This window comes from Anomaloglossus baeobatrachus, chromosome 8 (genome assembly GCF_048569485.1).
Source record: "Anomaloglossus baeobatrachus isolate aAnoBae1 chromosome 8, aAnoBae1.hap1, whole genome shotgun sequence".
NCBI lineage: Eukaryota > Metazoa > Chordata > Amphibia > Anura > Aromobatidae > Anomaloglossus > Anomaloglossus baeobatrachus.
Genome location: NC_134360.1, coordinates 15,499,278 through 15,518,518, shown reverse-complemented (window position 1 = coordinate 15,518,518; position 19,241 = coordinate 15,499,278). Strand labels below are relative to the sequence as shown.

At 50.2% G+C, this 19,241-nt stretch overlaps 1 protein-coding gene across 1 annotated transcript in view; it reads left to right on the top strand.

Moving 5' to 3' along the window:
• The window catches only part of IL17RD (interleukin 17 receptor D), a 106,508-nt gene that overhangs the window by 10,608 nt on the left and 76,659 nt on the right, over nt 1-19,241 (top strand). The window lies entirely within an intron of this gene.

Here is a 19,241-nt window from a genome sequence, read left to right as displayed (position 1 = left end):
ATGTCTCATCGGTATGGCCGGTGCATAGTCAGCCAGGCTGTCATATTCTGTATATATTTTCATTTTTTGATCCATATCCCTCCTGACACTTGTGCCGTGCCCGTGCATGCCTACCAAACATGCCAGAAGTGCTTTGAAGTTAATGATGTGTCTTAAGTTACTTCCGCACCCCGCTTGCACCTTGATTTTTTTTTCCCTTGTACGCTTTGTGTGTGAAAGCAAAACCCTTTGAAGTGTTCTAATTCTGGACATAATACGGCTCCTCTCGGGTTGCCCTTGTGCATAGAAAAGAATAAGTTTTTTTGTTTTGCAGACATTCTTGTGCTCCGGTGTCTTCCCTCGGCCCCGGCGGATGGTCCTTGCATCTTGGGGCAGACTTGCATGACTGTTCCTTCTTGTGTGCCCGGCTTTGCACCCTGAATAGGCTGCAGGACTATGAGATGACTGACGGCCTCTGGAGCACATTGTTTGCTCTGGGGTTGGGCCGCCTTTGAAGTTTTGCCTATAGGAAACGAAGCCACTGTTTGTTCTATTAAAATTCCTTTTCATTTCCTCCCCTTAAACCACAGCCACTTCCATCTGTCATTCAAGGCACTGCAGGGACAGGACTGATTGAAATGCAGGAGAGCAGCGGAATGGAAATCTTCCCCCGCATTCTGCACAGATTCCTGCAAAGAAGCACAATCTGGGCTGTAATGGGGGGAATAAGACTAGAAGAGGTGCTGCAGGTCACATTGCAGATTGCAGGGAACCTTTACAATCAGATTAGAGAATGACTGAAGAATAGACTCTACACCGGGTCCTGATCCGTCTCGTGATGTCTTCCGGGCACTGCGGCGCTGAACTGCTCCGATACTGGGCACTGCGGCGCTGAACTGCTCCGATACTGGGCACTGCGGCGCTGAACTGCTCCGATACTGGGCACTGCGGCGCTGGACTGCTCCGATACTGGGCCCTGCGGCGCTGGACTGCTCCGATACTGGGCCCTGCGGCGCTGGACTGCTCCGATACTGGGCCCTGCGGCGCTGGACTGCTCCGATACTGGGCACTGCGGCGCTGGACTGCTCCGATACTGGGCCCTGCGGCGCTGGACTGCTCCGATACTGGGCCCTGCGGCGCTGGACTGCTCCGATACTGGGCCCTGCGGCGCTGAACTGCTCCGATACTGGGCCCTGTGGCGCTGGACTGCTCCGATACTGGGCCCTGCGGCGCTGAACTGCTCCGATACTGGGCCCTGCGGCGCTGAACTGCTCCGATACTGGGCCCTGCGGCGCTGAACTGCTCCGATACTGGGCCCTGCGGCGCTGGACTGCTCCGATACTGGCAGCTGTGCACATGTGGAGTGATCCGGCCTTCAGCATTGACGTGAACTTGCATGGTTTTTGTCAGTAAAGGGAGAGATTTTTTTTTCTTAATTCTTTGCCTAGATCTTGACATCTGGAAAGAGAGTTTACGCTTTCGGATTTTGCAGATAAAGCAAAAATGAGAAAACAAGACCCCGGGATAAATGTGTAATGGCACAAACAGGATGAGGCTCGGTGCAGTGCAGCGTTCTGTACAAGACACATCCGAAATAATGAGTTTGCAAACCAGTGCAACATGTATTAGGGTGCGTGCACACAATCGTGACACACTGCGTCCAAAACGCTGCAAACTTGTGCACATAACCTTAAGGTTCATCGAATATACTGCAACTCTGATGATGTGCACATGCCCTTAAGGTTCATCCAATATACTGCAAACCCTGATCGTGTGCACATGCCCTTAAGGTTCATCCAATATACTGCAAACCCTGATCGTGTGCAAATACCTTAGGGTTCGTCCAATATACTGCAAACCCTGATCTTGTGCACATGCCCTTAAGGTTTGGCCACAAATAACTGATATAACTTGAGGGATCTTCCACCGCAGTGAATCATCAGAATCATTAAGTGTGTGGATTTCTTGGAGGATCTGCTGTTGACTTGCCATACATTTCACCCATAGGGCTCATTCAGTTTATACCACCGTATAACTCGTGCAAGAGTAATCCGATGTTTTATTGCAGAGGACTGGGACCTACGTTATACTATGCAGCGGACTGGGACCAACATTATACTGAGGGGCTGATCAACGTGCTGCAAGTGGCAGCGTATATATCGGACGGTGTGCACCCATTCGAGTCTATGGGTGTAAGGAAATCATTGGACTGTGCTCGGATGACATCTGAATGCAGTCTGATTTCAGTGGACTCATTGAAGGGAGTAGATGGAAGTTTTGTTCTCCTTCTCCTAACTGTGTGCTACGATTCTCCTCCGAGAGCATCGGATCACACTAAGCCAACATTGGATCAGCATTTGATCCGAACGTCCTTAACCTAATCAGATATATTTGCTACAGATTTGTATATGTGATATAAAGAATCCAGATCACAATAAATCTTGATCACTTTCAGTTCGGAGCTCGGACAAAGGCTCTACCATGGTCTGAATCTAATATATAAAGCTGTGTGTGTGTGTGTGTGTGTGTGTCCACTAAAGAAATCCGCACCGTCGCATTTACAATCACGAAATTTTGCACAGACACTTCATGTGACTCAGAGAACGTCACAGACTATGTTTTGATGGGAAAATTTAACCCTGCGCTTTACAGTTGCTCTCCAAAACAACTGCTTCCATTAAAATCAATGGAGCTGCGAGCTACAGGTTATTAATAGAAGCTGTGATTGGTTGCTATAGGAACAAAATAAATTGTTAGTATAAGAAGCTTATGTGTGAGGTAATAAGATGTCGGTGGGGAGACGAATAGAGAGAGACTGACATGCATAGGCACAGACAGAGTAAGAGGCAGAAAGGGAAAGAGACCAAGAGAGGGAGAGCGAGAGACAGACAGTCAAAGAGACAGACAGGCAGATACAGACGGAAAGAGACAGAGACAGAGAGAGAGACAGTCAAAGAGACAGAGGCAGATACAGATGGAAAGAGACAGGGAAAGAGACAGAGAGAGAGAGAGAGAGAGAGAGACAGTCAAAGAGACAGACAGGCAGATACAGATGGAAAGAGACAGGGAAAGAGACAGAGAGAGACAGTCAAAGAGACAGACAGTCAAAGGGACCGAGTCGGGGGAAAAGGGACCGAGTCGGGGGGAAAAGGGACCGAGTCGGGGGAAAAGGGACTGAGCCAGACGGATTGAGACAGACACTATCCCGGGCAACGCCGGGTACTGCAGCTAGTTTGATGTAAAGTAGGAAAAAGTACGACTCAACAAACGGGTTCTTCTAAATTAGCGTTTGCATTTGCCTATTTGCATTTCTTGTCCTTGGTGCCGGATTCTAGGTCTCATTCAGGTGGTTTTTGGGGTCAGCGACATCAGATCATGTCGGGTGTAATCTGGAAAACTTTGCAAAACTTTTTTTTTCTAATTGCACATGATGAAATGTAATCCTGTTCCCATCAATGCATTATATAGCAGGCATTGTGCATTATATAGTGCACTGTGATAATACAGTATGTTGTTCCTGTAGTGAGCATATATTACACCGGGCGGGCAGGATACAATGTAGAACCTGCACTTACTGTCATGCAAAGCGGTTTGGAGGATCTTATTATGTGCATGAGGTCAACAGATGAAATAAAGCATAATCTTGAAGTGTTCTTCACCCCCCCCCCGACAACCGACAAGCATATTTATCAGCCTCACCGAAGATCAAAGCTTCACATTCTCCTAAGAACAACCACCCTCGTCTGTTCAGAGCCTTCATTGTCATCTATCAAACAGGAAGTCGCCAGATTTTTTTTTTCCTTTTTGTACCATTTTCTACTTTTTCCCTCAACTTTATAAATGTTTTATAAGTTTGAAAGTGTGTGAAGAGGCCATTATGGAGAGAGCTGTCAATCACGCAGAGGGGGGTGGGGAGAAGCAGAAGGGAGCCGCCTACTGGACTCCTCCTTTCTGTCTGGACTCCATTACTATTACCTCGGATCATTTAGTTTTTTGGGAAACTCTGCAGAGAAAAAACCCACCATTCTGTGATGGGGACTGTGTCCGGATTTCCTTTTTGCTACTGACCTTTTTGATGAGTTTTCAGGACAAAAAAGGACAAATCACAACTTACTCAGCTTCAGACGCTCCCTATAAACGCATCTTTTTTGGGTGGCCTATCACACTCCCTAGCCAAACTAATTTCACCTAATCCCCCTACAACTTCTCAGATAAGTACCCCACGTCACACTCCAGGGCACCCAAATGCATCTCAAGGTCCTGGGCCTATTGGTCCAGGAAGCCATTACCTATCCCCCATGAGATGGCGGGATTGTCACTGTAAATAAGCATTGTACCTCGCCCCTCCCCCATCTCATTGTAGATTGTAAGCGCTCACGAGCAGGGTTGCCTTTTTTCCCTTTAAATATTGTATCTTCTATAATTGTTACTTGTTTGTATATATGTATATGAGCCTCCTGAATTGTAAAGCGCTGCGGAATATGTTGGCGCTATAGAAATAAAGATTATTATTATTATTCCAACTTAATTGTAGAGTTTCTGCCCTGAAAACGCAGTAAAAAACCTCATAAGCATAAAGGGGTGATACAGGATTAGAAAATTGTGGCTCCTTTCTTCCAGAAAGGGCACCATACCTGTCCATGACTTAAGGGGGCTTTACACGCTACGATATCGTTAATGTTTTATCGTCGGGGTCACGTTGTTAGTGACGCACATCCGGCGCCATTAACGGTATCACAGCGTGTGACACTGACCAGCGACATTAAAATCGTTCACCATGGAGAGGTCGTCCCAAAACCAAAAATCGGTAATGGTTGTTTATCCATATTGTTCATCGCTCATGCGGCAGCACACATCGCTATGTGTGACACCACAGGAGCGAGGAACGTCTCCTTACCTGCCCGCCGGCCCGCAATGCGGAAGGAAGAGGTGGGCGGGATGTTACGTCCTGCTCATCTCCGCCCCTCCGCTTTGATTGGCCGGCTGCTTAGTGACGTTGCGGTGACGTCGCTGTGATGCCGAACGTCTCTCCCCCTTGAAGGAGGGATTGTTCGGCAGTCACAGCAACGCCGCCGACCAGGTAAGTACATGTGACGCTGCCGTAGCGCTAATGTTCGCTATGGCAGTGATCACAAACAATCGCATGCGCGACGGGGGCGGGTACTTACACGCTCGCTATTGCTAGCGATATCGCTACCGTGTAAAGCCCCCCTTTAGTCTGGTATTGCAGCTCTTGGCTTAGTCTGGTGTTGCAGCTTGCGGCTTGGTATGGTATCGCAGCTCACGGCTTGGTCTGGTATCGCAGCTCACGGCTTGGTCTGGTGTAGCTGCTTGCGGCTTGGTCTGGTGTAGCTGCTTGCGGCTTGGTCTGGTGTAGCTGCTTGCGGCTTGGTCTGGTGTAGCTGCTTGCGGCTTGGTCTGGTGTAGCTGCTTGCGGCTTGGTCTGGTGTAGCTGCTTGCGGCTTGGTCTGGTGTAGCTGCTTGCGGCTTGGTCTGGTGTAGCTGCTTGCGGCTTGGTCTGGTGTAGCTGCTCGCGGATTGGTCTGGTGTAGCTGCTCGCGGATTGGTCTGGTGTAGCTGCTCGCGGATTGGTCTGGTGTAGCTTCTCGCGGATTGGTCTGGTGTAGCTGCTCGCGGATTGGTCTGGTGTAGCTGCTCGCGGATTGGTCTGGCGTAGCTGCTCGCACCTTGGTCTGGCGTAGCTGCTCGCACCTTGGTCTGGCGTAGCTGCTCGCACCTTGGTCTGGCGTAGCTGCTCGCACCTTGGTCTGGCGTAGCTGCTCGCACCTTGGTCTGGCGTAGCTGCTCGCACCTTGGTCTGGCGTAGCTGCTCGCGGCTTGGTCTGGTGTAGCTGCTCGCGGCTTGGTCTCGCGTAGCTGCTCGCACCTTGGTCTGGCGTAGCTGCTCGCACCTTGGTCTGGCGTAGCTGCTCGCACCTTGGTCTGGCGTAGCTGCTCTCGGCTTAGTCTGGTGCAGCTGCTCGCGGCTTAGTCTGGTGCAGCTGCTCGCGGCTTAGTCTGGTGCAGCTGCTCGCGGCTTTGTCTGGTGTAGCTGCTCGCGGCTTAGTCTGGTATTAAATTAATTGGGGCTGAGTTTAAGAAGCACACAGGTTTGTCACCATTTTTGGGAGCAGGCAGCCATGTTTTTGTTTTCTTGGGCAGCCTCTTAATTTGGCAATGCACATTAGATAGCAATCGTCCGAACGTTCATTCTACCAACTCGTCCATCCCCACCCATGGGTGACATGTCCCCCGAGCCTTATGATTACGTCCTCCAGTTTAATCTGCTGTATGGTCTCCATAGAGATAGTGCTAACACGGTACAGAGATGTATTTTACCTGTATAGATAGTTGGACAGTTCCTGCCGTAGTTGGCAACTTTAGCATGCATAAGGCTTGGGCACAGAAGGGGCCCCTGTATCTGCCCGCATTGCAATATGTCAGGTATACGTCATATGTGCGCAGTGGTGAATAATGGGATCATCTCTGTGACATTCCCCGGTGTGAGACGGGACAGAGCCGTCACTTCGCTTGTTGGGACGGCATAAGTGATATTTCACATTGTCGCGCTCCATAGAAACTCGAATTTGTCTGCTCTGTGGGGTTTCCATAAACCCATAAATCCTGACTCCGGCCTCCAGCGCTATCCCCAGAAGATAGTCTGTGACTGGTAAAGTAATAACGCTCTGCTACCACCAATAATTCACAGTCCCCACATTTATTCTGGTTTACGTCTGTAATCTTATATTTTGCCACATTTCCCAGCTCTACATTCAGACGCCGTATCTGAAAAAGAGGAATTCTTCTGATTTGTAATGGGAAATGAAACAGCGCCCCCCTCGTCCATAGGCCGGGTCTGGTATTACAGGCCAAATTAATCGGATGGATTTTCAATACCAGGAGGAAACCCTAAACGAGAGGGGCAATCATTCTGGGAAAGATTAGACTTTTTTTTTTTGGCCGGGACAGCCCTTTTCATATGTGCACTTTTATTATATCCTTGATGTCTCATAGTTAAAGGGTATCCTAGTCTACAAGAATTCATCGGACGGGTGGAAACTTTTAGGTAGAGGCTGCTGGAACCCAAAACGACCTTGGCCACAAAACCATGGCCTGTAGGAGATGAACGGAGTAGCCAATTTTGCACCGTTCTGCTTCTCCATTCCATTTCTTTGGCTGCTGTTGACTCTGTGCTTTCCTTAGACAATTAATGTGAGGGTCCGGGGGGGGCGGCTGCTCTGATAAACTTTTGGGCGCAGTCTCATATGGAGAGCAAGGGACGCGAGTCCCCAGTTCTGAGCCTAGTGGAGTTTTGATGTTACACACATGGGAACTAGTGGATTGGTGATAAATTTTGGACAATATTTAAAGCTCACGGTTGACCGTGCCCATGAAGGTGTGCAGTGCTCCCGCTATCTCCTCCCGTTGACCGTGCCCATGAAGGTGTGCATTGCTCCCACTGTCTCCTCCCGTTGACTGTGGCCATGAAGGTGTGCAGTGCTCCCGCTATCTCCTCCCGTTGACCGTGCCCATGAAGGTGTGCATTGCTCCCACTGTCTCCTCCCGTTGACTGTGGCCATGAAGGTGTGCAGTGCTCCCGCTATCTCCTCCCGTTGACCGTGCCCATGAAGGTGTGCAGTGCTCCCGTTATCTCCTCCCGTTGACCGTGCCCATGAAGGTGTGCAGTGCTCCCGCTTTCTCCTCCCGTTTTCTCCTCCCGTTGACTGTGCCCACGAAAGTGTGCAGGGCTCCCACTGTATCCTCCCGTTGACTGTAGCTATGAAGGTGTGCAGTGCTCCCACTGTCTCCTCCCGTTGACTGTGCCCACGAAGGTGTGCAGTGCTCCCGCTTTCTCCTCCCGTTTTCTCCTCCCGTTTTCTCCTCCCGTTGACTGTGCCCACGAAGGTGTGCAGTGCTCCAACTGTATCCTCCCGTTGACTGTAGCTATGAAGGTGTGCAGTGCTCCCGCTATCTCCTCCAGTTGACCGTGCCCATGAAGGTGTGCATTGCTCCCGCTATTGCCTCCAGTTGACCGTGCCCATGAAGGTGTGCAGTGCTCCTACTATCTCCTCCAGTTGATCCTGCCCATGAAGGTATGCATTGCTCCCACTATCTCCTCCCGTTGACCGTGCCCATGAAGGTGTGCATTGCTCCCACTATCTCCTCCAGCTGACCGCGCCCATGACGGTGTGCATTGCTCCCGCTATCTCCTCCCGTTGACTGTGGCCATGACTGTGTGCAGTGCTCCCGCTATCTCCTCCATTGACCGGGCCCATGAAGGTGTGCAGTGCTCCCGCTATCTCCTCCATTGACTGTGCCCACGAAGGTGTGCAGTGCTCCCACTGTATCCTCCCGTTGACTGTAGCTATGAAGGTGTGCAGTGCTCCCGCTATCTCCTCCCGTTGACCGTGCCCATGAAGGTGTGCAGTGCTCCCGCTTTCTCCTCCCGTTTTCTCCTCCCATTTTCTCCTCCCGTTGACTGTGCCCACGAAGGTGTGCAGTGCTCCCACTGTATCCTCCCGTTGACTGTAGCTATGAAGGTGTGCAGTGCTCCCGCTATCTCCTCCAGTTGACCGTGCCCATGAAGGTGTGCATTGCTCCCGCTATTGCCTCCAGTTGACCGTGCCCATGAAGGTGTGCATTGCTCCCGCTATCGCCTCCAGTTGACTGTGCCCATGAAGGTGTGCATTTCTCCCACTATCTCCTCCAGTTGACCGTGCCCATGAAGGTGTGCATTGTTCCCACTATCTCCTCCAGCTGACCGCGCCCATGACGGTGTGCATTGCTCCCGCTATCTCCTCCCGTTGACTGTGGCCATGACTGTGCAGTGCTCCCGCTATCTCCTCCCGTTGACTGTGGCCATGACTGTGTGCAGTGCTCCCGCTACCTCCTCCATTGACCGGGCCCATGAAGGTGTGCAGTGCTCTCGCTATCTCCTCCGTTGACCGTGCTCTCGCTATCTCCTCCGTTGACCGTGCTCTCGCTATCTCCTCCGTTGACCGTGCTCCCGCTATCTCCTCCGTTGACCGTGCTCCCGCTATCTCCTCCGTTGACCGTGCTCCCGCTATCTCCTCCGTTGACCGTGCTGCCACTATCTCCTCCGTTGACTGTGCCCACTTTCCAGTTTTCCGGAAGCCATGGCTCGCTCTCCGGTAGTTCCTTCCCAACGCAGATTACAATTAGTAGTTATTCCTAACTCCGGGGAGAGGTTAGGGGCCGACTTGCCCTTTGCCCTTGCACCGTTCAGTCGCCTCATGTTAACGCCTTGTGTTTTAGGAGCCCCCCCCTCATTATTTCTTACATTTTACTAGGTTATTTGGATGCCGGGGCCTCGGCTTTTGCTTTGTTTGTTAATGTTAGCGTGATATGGACATGGCTTAATTAAACCTGGAGCATTTAAAGGGGGCGCCTAATGCGAAACAGCTGCCCCTTCAAGCAGATCAGTGGGAAAATCAGGAAGCAGATCTGGCCAGGAACAAGCTCATTTCGACCTGGTTCAAGCATGTGTTTGTCTGTGGAGCTGGCAATTTACTAGGCTACAATTAACCTCTTCACCCCGCAGAGTAAGGCCTGTGGCACAATGCATGCGAGGCCTGTGATTACAGCCCAGGCGAAACCTCTGACTAGGATGAAAGCCTCCACCGCAGCCCTTACTGGATGTGGAGGATGCAAATTGGTTACATTTGTTGCACGCAAAGCTGTACACAAATTTCCTAAATGACTGCTCCTGTTCTGTGGCCCCATGGAGCAGATGTGAACTTTTATTTCTGTTCTGTAGCACGCTGCGCTAATGGCCGCTATACTTTGATTTTCTTTACAAATAAAAGGTAGAGCGGAATTCAAAAGTTTCGGCAAACGTCCGGCTCCTCTGCTCTGAAATGCCTGATATATTGTATTAGTAATGATACATTTATTGCCAAAAAGGGGTTTAGATGGATAGAACTTGTATTTATGGGATTGGAATGTCGGTTTTTATTTATTTTTTTGAAAATATGCAACAAACTGTGAGGCTGCTTTCACACATCAGTTTTTTGGCATCAGACACAATCCGGTGTAAAAACCGATGCAACGTATCAGGCGAAAAAAAGGATCAGTTGCATCAGTTTTTTCCATCAGTTCCTTCAGTCTTTGGACGATCATGCTCAGTAGAAAAAAACGGAATCAGTCGCTGTAAGGCTACGTTCACACATCAGTTTTTTGGCATCAGGCACAATCCGGTGTGTGCCTGATGCAGTGGATCTGGCGCAGAATATGCAAAAACGGATGCGCCTGATCCTTTTTTTTTTTTTTTTTATGGATCCGGTATATCTGATCCATCAAAAAACGGATCCGGCGCATCCGTTTTTTTTTGCATCCGTTTTTTTTTTTTTTTGCTGGATCTGTTTTTTTTCAATAAATTGGAGCATGCTCAGTTTAAAAAAACGGATCCGGTGGCCGCATCCATTTTTTTGCCGGATCGGCGTCCATAGGCTTTCATTGTAAATCACGCCATATTGCGCCGGATCCGGCGCGATATGTTTTTTTTCAAAGACAAAAAATGTTCAATGAGACGTTCCATCCGGCCGCCACATTAATTACGCCGGATCTGTTAAAAGCCGGATGCAACTCAAGGCCATCTGGCACAGTCCGGCGCTAATACAAACCAATGGGGATAAAATGTATCCGGCGCCGGATCCGTTATATCCGTTTTTTTCCGGATTGTGCCTGATGGAAAAAAAACTGATGTGTGAACGTAGCCTAATGCGTTGTTTGCTGCATTACGACGGATCTGGCGCCCATAGGCTTTCATTGTACATGACGCCGGATTCGGCGCTTTCTGTCTTTTTGCAGCTGCCAAAAAAAACGCTGCATGCTGTGTCCTTTCGAGCAGCTAGACACATAAATTTCGCCGGATCTGTCACACGACGGATGCAACACAAAGGCATCAGGCACAATCCGGCGCTAATACAATTCAGTGAGGAAAAAAAAATGGATCCGGGGCCGGATGTGCCTGATGCCAAAAAACTGACAAAGCTGCCTTAGGGTACTTTCACACTTGCGTCGTTTGGCAGCCGTCGCAATCCGCCGCTTTGTGAAACAGCACAATCCGTTAACGGATGTGCGCTGTTTCCCATAGACTTGTATGGACGACGCATTGCGTTGTAACCGCCAGCCGACGCTGCGTTGCGTCCGCCGGGCGCAAAGAACTCAGCATGTAGCGTTTTTCTGCGCTTCCCAGAGCGTCAAAAAAACGCAATGTGCTGGATTCTGTCGACGTCCATCATTTTTTTAATGGAATACTATGGTGGCGGAATCCGGCGGAATCCGTCATTTGACGGATTCCTGTGACGCATCCCGTTTTTACACAACTGCGCATGCTCAGTTGAGTAATTGTTTGAAAAAAAAAAAGCTACAACGGATTCCCGTTGTTTTGCAGAATCCGTCGCATCAGTTGTGCCACTATATGCAATGCATCCGTTACATCCGTCACACAACGCAATGCAACGGATGCCGCACAACGCACGTGTGAAACTAGCCTTACAATACATTCTGAAATGTCTGATATATTGTATTAGTAACAATACATTTATTGCCAAAATGGGGATTAGATTGATAGAACTTGTATTTATGGGATTGGAATGTCGGTTTTTATTTATTTTTACTCTTTTAAAAATATTCATGCAACAAACTGTGCCTCTAATTTTGCAATTTAAACATAGAGAATATTGTTATTTTGATGCAGGAGTTGGGCTCTGTGTATTTTTACCAACTCCGGCTCCACCCGAAATGACTGACAACACAAGACCGGGAAGCTGTTACATTGTAAACCTGTTTGGCCAACAGCTGCTTACCCCCCCCCCCCCCCAAAAAAATAACCTTATACACCATAGATAAATTGGTTTGTCAGTACCAGCCAACGATCTGTGTTTTGGGACTTCTCAAATCTTCCCTGACAGATGATGTCACTGGAGGAAAAGATCAGGATTAGATCTCTCGATTTCTTTCTCTCTCTTTCTTTTTCTCTCTCTCCTTTCTTTCTTTCTTTCTTTCTTTCTTTCTCCCCCCCTCTTCTCCCCCCCCCCTCTTCTCTCCCCCCCTCTCTCTCCCCCCCTCTCTCTCCCCCCTCTCTCTCCCCCCTCTCTCTCCCCCCTCTCTCTCCCCCCTCTCTCTCCCCCCTCTCTCTCCCCCCTCTCTCTCCCCCCTCTCTCTCCCCCCTCTCTCTCCCCCCTCTCTCCCCCCTCTCTCTCCCCCTCTCTCTCCCCCCTCTCTCTCCTCCCCCTCCCTACCCCTCTCTCTCCTCCCCCCCCTTTCTCCCCCCCCTTTCTCCCCCCCTTTCCCCCCCCTTTCCCCCCCCCTCTCCCCCCCTCTCCCTCCCCCCTCTCCCTCCCCCCTCTCCCTCCCCCCTCTCTCCCTCCCCCCCTCTCCCTCCCCCCTCTCCCTCCCCCCCTCTCCCTCCCCCCTCTCCCTCCCCCTTCTCCCTCCCCCTTCTCCCTCCCCCTTCTCCCTCCCCTTCTCCCTCCCCCTTCTCCCTCCCCCTTCTCCCTCCCCCTTTCTCCCTCCCCTTCTCTCCCCCTCTCTCCCCCCTCTCTCCCTCTCCTCCCCCCTCTCCCTCCCCCCTCTCTCTCCTCCCCTCCTCCCTCCCCCTCCTCTCCTTCCCCCCTCTCTCCTCCCCCCCTTTCTCCCCCCCTTTCCCCCCCCTTTCCCCCCCCCTCTCCCCCCCCTCTCCCTCCCCCCTCTCCCTCCCCCCTCTCCCTCCCCCCCTCTCCCTCCCCCCTCTCCCTCCCCCCTCTCCCTCCCCCCTCTCCCTCCCCCCTCTCCCTCCCCCCTCTCCCTCCCCCTTCTCCCTCCCCCTTCTCCCTCCCCCTTCTCCCTCCCCCTTCTCCCTCCCCCTTCTCCCTCCCCCTTCTCCCTCCCCCTTCTCCCTCCCCCTTCTCTCCCCCTCTCTCCCCCCCTCTCTCCCCCCCTCTCCCTCCCCCCTCTCCCTCCCCCCTCTCCCTCCCCCCTCTCCCTCCCCCCTCTCCCTCCCCCTTCTCCCTCCCCCTTCTCCCTCCCCCTTCTCCCTCCCCCTTCTCCCTCCCCCTTCTCCCTCCCCCTTCTCCCTCCCCCTTCTCCCTCCCCCTTCTCCCTCCCCCTTCTCCCTCCCCCTTCTCCCTCCCCCTTCTCCCTCCCCCTTCTCCCTCCCCCTTCTCCCTCCCCCTTCTCCCTCCCCCTTCTCTCCCCCCCTTCTCTCCCCCCCTTCTCTCTCCCCCTTCTCTCTCCCCCTTCTCTCTCCCCCTTCTCTCTCCCCCTTCTGTCTCCCCCTTCTCTCTCCCCCTTCTGTCTCCCCCTTCTCTCTCCCCCTTCTCTTTCTCTCTCTCTTCTCTTTCTCTCTCTCTTCTCTTTCTCTCTCTCTTCTCTTTCTCTCTCTCTTTCTCTCTCTCTTCTCTCTCTCTTTTCTCTCTCTCTTCCTCCCTCTCTTCCTCCCTCTCTTCCTCCCTCTCTTCCTCCCTCTCTTCCTCCCTCTCTTCCTCCCTCTCTTCCTCCCTCTCTTCCTCCCTCTCTTCCTCCCTCTCTTCCTCCCTCTCTTCCTCCCTCTCTTCCTCCCTCTCTTCCTCCCTCTCTTCCTCCCTCTCTTCCTCCCTCTCTTCCTCCCTCTCTTCCTCCCTCTCTTCCTCCCTCTCTTCCTCCCTCTCTTCCTCCCTCTCTTCCTCCCTCTCTTCCTCCCTCTCTTCCTCCCTCTCTTCCTCCCTCTCTTCCTCCCTCTCTTCCTCCCTCTCTTCCTCCCTCTCTTCTCTCTCTTCTCTCTCTTCCTCTCTCTCTTCTCTCTCTTCCTCTCTCTCTCTCTCTCTTCCTCCCTCTCTCTCTCTCTTCCTCCCTCTCTCTCTCTCTTCCTCCCTCTCTCTCTCTCTCTCTTCCTCTCTCTCTCTCTCTCTCTTCCTCTCTCTCTCTCTCTCTCTTCCTCTCTCTCGTCCCAAATTCCACTCCCCATTCACATATTTGGGGCCGGATTCCGGATCGGATCCGGACTTCTTTGTCAACCCGCCGCTGATCCACCGGACCCGGATTATTGGCAGTCCGCTCAACTCTAATCAGGATCCTTATATTTTCAGGGGAGATGGATACATCTGCAAAGGATTGACAAAGGCTTTTTCCTCTCTCCCGTTGAAAATGCGTGCCGAACACTAATGGGTGCGGGGTAGTCGGGAGAAAGCTGTCTGCTGAACCTTTGCTATCTCACGTGTGCAGTCAATTTAAGGGGTAAGGTTTCTTCCTATGGAAAGTGACATGCCTAAAATGTCAGTGTCAGGAGGCTTATAAGGCTGGAAAATTAAAGCACCACTCCAGCATTTTTTTTTTTTGTTCAGCACTGGAGTGGCGCTTTAAATATAACTTAAATATAAGCCCACTGTGTTGTACACATCCTCCGGTTCTGTGGCGCCATCTTGTGACCGCAACTTGGTTCACAAGTGCTCAATGCAAGTCTATAAGAGCAAGAATGAGGCTCTCATAGACTTGTATTGAAGAGTGACCTCCATAAAACACTGGACCTGCTGGCAGGTTACAAATCACACAAGCCCGATGGGATAACAGAATTAGACTGTGACAGGTGAGTATCAGTCAGGGGACTTAGATTTAAAGCACCACTCCAGCAGTGCAAAAAAAAAAATCTTGGAGTGGTGCTTTAAATATGTGAATACACTGGCATGTCACAGTAACCCGTGTCAGAAGCCTCTCCTAAAGCTGAATCAGATATCCTGCTTTGCACTGAGGAGGAGCATCATCCTGAAACACGTGTCTGCAAATTTGAGATTCTAGTTTGGCTCTTGTCCTAAGTCATTTGGCAAGGCTCGATTCAGGGTCAATATTGACTCTTAGGATTGCTACTTTGTATCTGTAGCACAAGAGTTCATGTTCTTTTCCTCTCTGAAGAGGCAATTTGCACAATTTAACACCTGATGACCCTGCTTGGCTGAGTGTGCATGTGTTCTCAATGGGCAGAGGAAAATAAGACCCTGCCAAACACCTCTAAAGCAGAGGATTGGGCATGTTGAAATTGGTATGCCTGATTCTTCTGCTATTGTGCGAATGTTGGGAACTTTCCAAAATATGCAGACGTTAATCTAATGATAACTCCCAAATTGTCAGCCCCTGTCCGTTTTGCCTGTTATGGCTTATGAATGGGGTAATTGGAATTTTCTGATGGGGTTGTCCAGTTTACACAACATCATGAGCCACCGTAGCGATTAGTTGATCATTTTGCATCTCGCTCCACAGCTATTCTTTGTTCCATATCTTGATATGACCAACTGAGATAGTGTTATCCATGTAATGCATAGACTGGTGGGTTTCGCCAGAGTGAGAGGCTTCCTCTCTGGCTCCCATTTGTGCTAACAATACTCAAGTAAGGGGAAAAACCCTTCACTGCCATCACTGTTATTCACCGGTACAACTCCCCAGCCATGAATGCAACATCTGTTTGCACTGTATATGTTCTTGCTTTACCTTATTCTTATTATTAGTCTTTATATGTTTATTTGTAAACATGTCTTATATGTCCATTTTGGATGATGATGACCCTCCCCAGCCGGATGTCCGGGGCTGTCCCATGTCCGGATTGGGTCACCTCTCCGCTGCGATAAGTGTCTAGATATATTGTTTTAATGTAGAGCGTGGATGAATCTGGTGCGATCATCCCGTGCAGACTGACATAGCTGTGTGTGGAAATGGCGTCATCGTCCTCCCCTTTGTGTCTGCAGAGTCTCAGACTGTTTAGATGTCGGCCGCACAGCTGTAGCGAGCTGTTTGTGAAATCTGAACACACCCTGGGGCTCCGTCCTCCGCTCCGCCAGCGCTCGCAGGGTAACGCTGAAGCCTCGTCCAGAGCGAACGCATCCGAGACTTTCATTCCAAAAAACCTTCTCATCCCTTCCTTCTCCGATATAGCTCTGAGGTTCGGAAAAGTCAGCAACAGTCTTAATAAAATACTGCCATGTCCAAAAATGTCCTGTGGTGTATCCAAAACCGTACTGACGAAACTACCCTAAATGAACTATGGGGATAAGATGGGGCCGGGACAATACTACATAGCCAATAAGCAATTTACATGTTTGGTCGGTCATTATGTTAGGCTGTGCCTAATGGAACAAGTGATCTGCGGCATCAGTTCTGGAAACAGAAGTATCTGTTTCCCAATTGATTATTTCGCTTGTTTGGTGCTCTGTACTGGTAACTAGTGATGAGCGGGCACTACCATGCTCGGGTGCTCTGTACTGGTAACTAGTGATGAGCGAGCACTACCATGCTCAGGTGCTCTGTACTGGTAACTAGTGATGAGCGGGCACTACCATGCTCGGGTGCTCAGTACTGGTAACTAGTGATGAGCGGGCTCTACCATGCTCGGGTGCTCAGTACTGGTAACTAGTGATGAGCGGGCACTACCATGCTCGGGTGCTCAGTACTGGTAACCAGTGATGAGTGAGCACTACCATGCTCAGGTGCTCAGTACTGGTAACTAGTGATGAGCGGGCACTACCATGCTCGGGTGCTCAGTACTGGTAACTAGTGATGAGCGGGCACTACCATGCTCGGGTGCTCAGTACTGGTAACTAGTGATGAGCGGGCACTACCATGCTCGGGTGCTCTGTACTGGTAACTAGTGATGAGCGGGCACTACCATGCTCAGGTGCTCTGTACTCGGTAGGTGATCAGTAGAGTTGAGCTAATTAATGGCGACTGGACCAGAGCACTGTGATGCCTCTTACCTGCCGACTCCTCTTTTGATTTTGTTCTCCTGGTATCACGTCATGCGCGAATCACACCACAGAAATTTCGCCACCGTAGGACGACAAATCAAAAGAGGACAGAGATGGCGGCAGGTAGAGGACTCTGGACCAGTAGCCACAGATGATTTAACGTTGATGTTGGACCAGGGTCCTGTGAATTTAGTCGTTCATCTTTAGTAGTTGATTTATTACCATAGTTAACTTCTAACTTTTATTTGACGTTTATAGACTGTTAAATTTGCTTCTTGCTCTTAGGATAGTACGCTGCGCAGAGTCTGTGGTCACAAAGCGCACAACCACCGTAATGTGAAGGTAAAGGCAGAAATGCTACGCTATGCTTGGTGCAGGGTCGGTGCCTGACACAGGGGAACCCTTTAATTTAATGAATTCCAATCAAACATAATTTTCACCAATTTTAGTTTCAGAACAATCCGCTAGGAAGTGCCGCATTTCATCAAGACATGATTGCGCACAATGTGTGCTTTAAGCTTTCGGCCTTCGTTTTTTTGCACTGTGTCCTTTGGCATCAGTTTGAAAGTGAGGTCTGTGGCTTCTTGAATTGGCAGAGGCCGGGACCGGCGCATGCATAAAACATGTCAACTATCTTCTGTTATTCAGAACGTCGGCCAAAGCTACAAACTGATTGAATGGTGTCCAAATAGTGAGATCTAATTGTGCATCGTGCCACGGAGGAGGTTGGTGAGTCTCGACATTGGTGGACTGGTACGAAGCCGGTCACATCGCCCAACGAAGGGTCTGCGTAAACCTTTACTGCACTTTCTTAAAACGTATTTTTCGGCACAGAGATGAGTAGTCCTCGTTCCATGACAGGTTCCTAATGACCTGTGTGCCGGATTTCTTTGATACAGGTTCCTAATTATGGTGGACCGGTGCTTCCTCGAATGATCGAATTAATGGACAGTCTTACAGTCCCTGGCTCTTTTGACACTTGTCTGGTGAGAAAAGCCCTGGTTGGTCATCTTTGAATTAAAGCAAATTCTCTTAGTCTTGGATCCTGCGGTTTTATAAAATGCCGTTCCTCGTATAAACCTTGTTAGTTTAAGGGGGAGTTTACACGGCATTATGGATTTGTGGGATTATGTGACTTCCATAGCAATTTTCTCCGCACAATGAGACTTTCCACACCTCCTGCATCAGAAGTTTCCGAGGTGACCCTGCGTGAAGTCATTACCGTCCCCCAGCGCTGTCCATTCTCCCAGACTTGTTGGATACTATGGGAATTTGAGCGGACAATTATCTGTACCTGTGTCCCGACAATGGTGTCACACAGAGACCTGGCCGGTGCTTGTCACTCCGGAGCGGCCCCCATTCACCCTTCATCTCTAGGAATTATTGCAGGTCTTATAGGGACAATCGCCCCCTGGAGTACAATGAGTCTCGGCTTCTTCATCAACTTCATTTATTCTTGTCTGAGATTTTCATTGGGGAAAATAAATGTATTTTAGTAGTAAAAAATTAATCTGATTAATTTGTTTTGCACATTCCATTCGAGTCCAAAAAACCATCAGCTGTACAATATTTTACCGGTGGTCCGTCACCTTCCCCCTCCGCTTGGCTTCCCTAGAGTTTGCATCTTTCATGGAAGGGCGTATATGTATATTTGGGAGTGGGTAGCCACGATACTTTATAAATGTATAATATTATTATTATTTATTATTATAGCGCCATTTATTCCTTGGCGCTTTACAAGTGAAAGAGGGTATACGTACAACAATCATTAACAGTACATAACAGACTGGTATAGGAGGAGAGAGGACCCTGCCCGCGAGGGCTCACAGTCTACAGGAGGAGAGAGGACCCTGCCCGCGAGGGCTCACAGTCTACAGGAGGAGAGAGGACCCTGCCCGCGAGGGCTCACAGTCTACAGGGGATGGGTGATGGTACAATAGGTGAGGACAGAGCTGCAGTAGCAGTGGTCTACTGGACTGAGGGCTATTGTAGGTTGTAGGCTTGTTGTAAGAGGTGGGTCTTGAGGTTCCTCTTGAAGCTTTCCACGGTAGGTGAGAGTCTGATGTGCTGAGGTAGAGCATTCCAGAGTATGGGGGATGTACGAGAGAAATCTTGTACGCGATTGTGGGAAGAGGAGATAAGAGAGGAGCAGAGAAGGAGATCTTGTGAGGATCTGAGGTTGCGTGCAGGTAGGTACCGGGAGACTAGGTCATAGATGTAGGGAGGAGACAGGTTGTGGATGGCTTTGTATGTCATGGTTAATGTTTTGAACTGGAGTCGTTGGGTGATGGGAAGCCAGTGAAGGGATTGGCAGAGTGGCGAGGCTGGGGAGTAGTGAGGGGAGAGGTGGATTAGGCGGGCCGCAGAGTTTAGGATAGATTGGAGGGGTGCAAGAGTGTTGGAAGGGATGCCAGAGAGCAGGAGGTTGCAGTAGTCGAGGCGGGAGATGATGAGGGCATGCACTAATGTTTTTGCAGATTCTTGGTTAAGGAAAGCACGGATCCGGGAGATATTTTTGAGTTGTAGTCTGCATGAGGTGAAGAGGGCTTG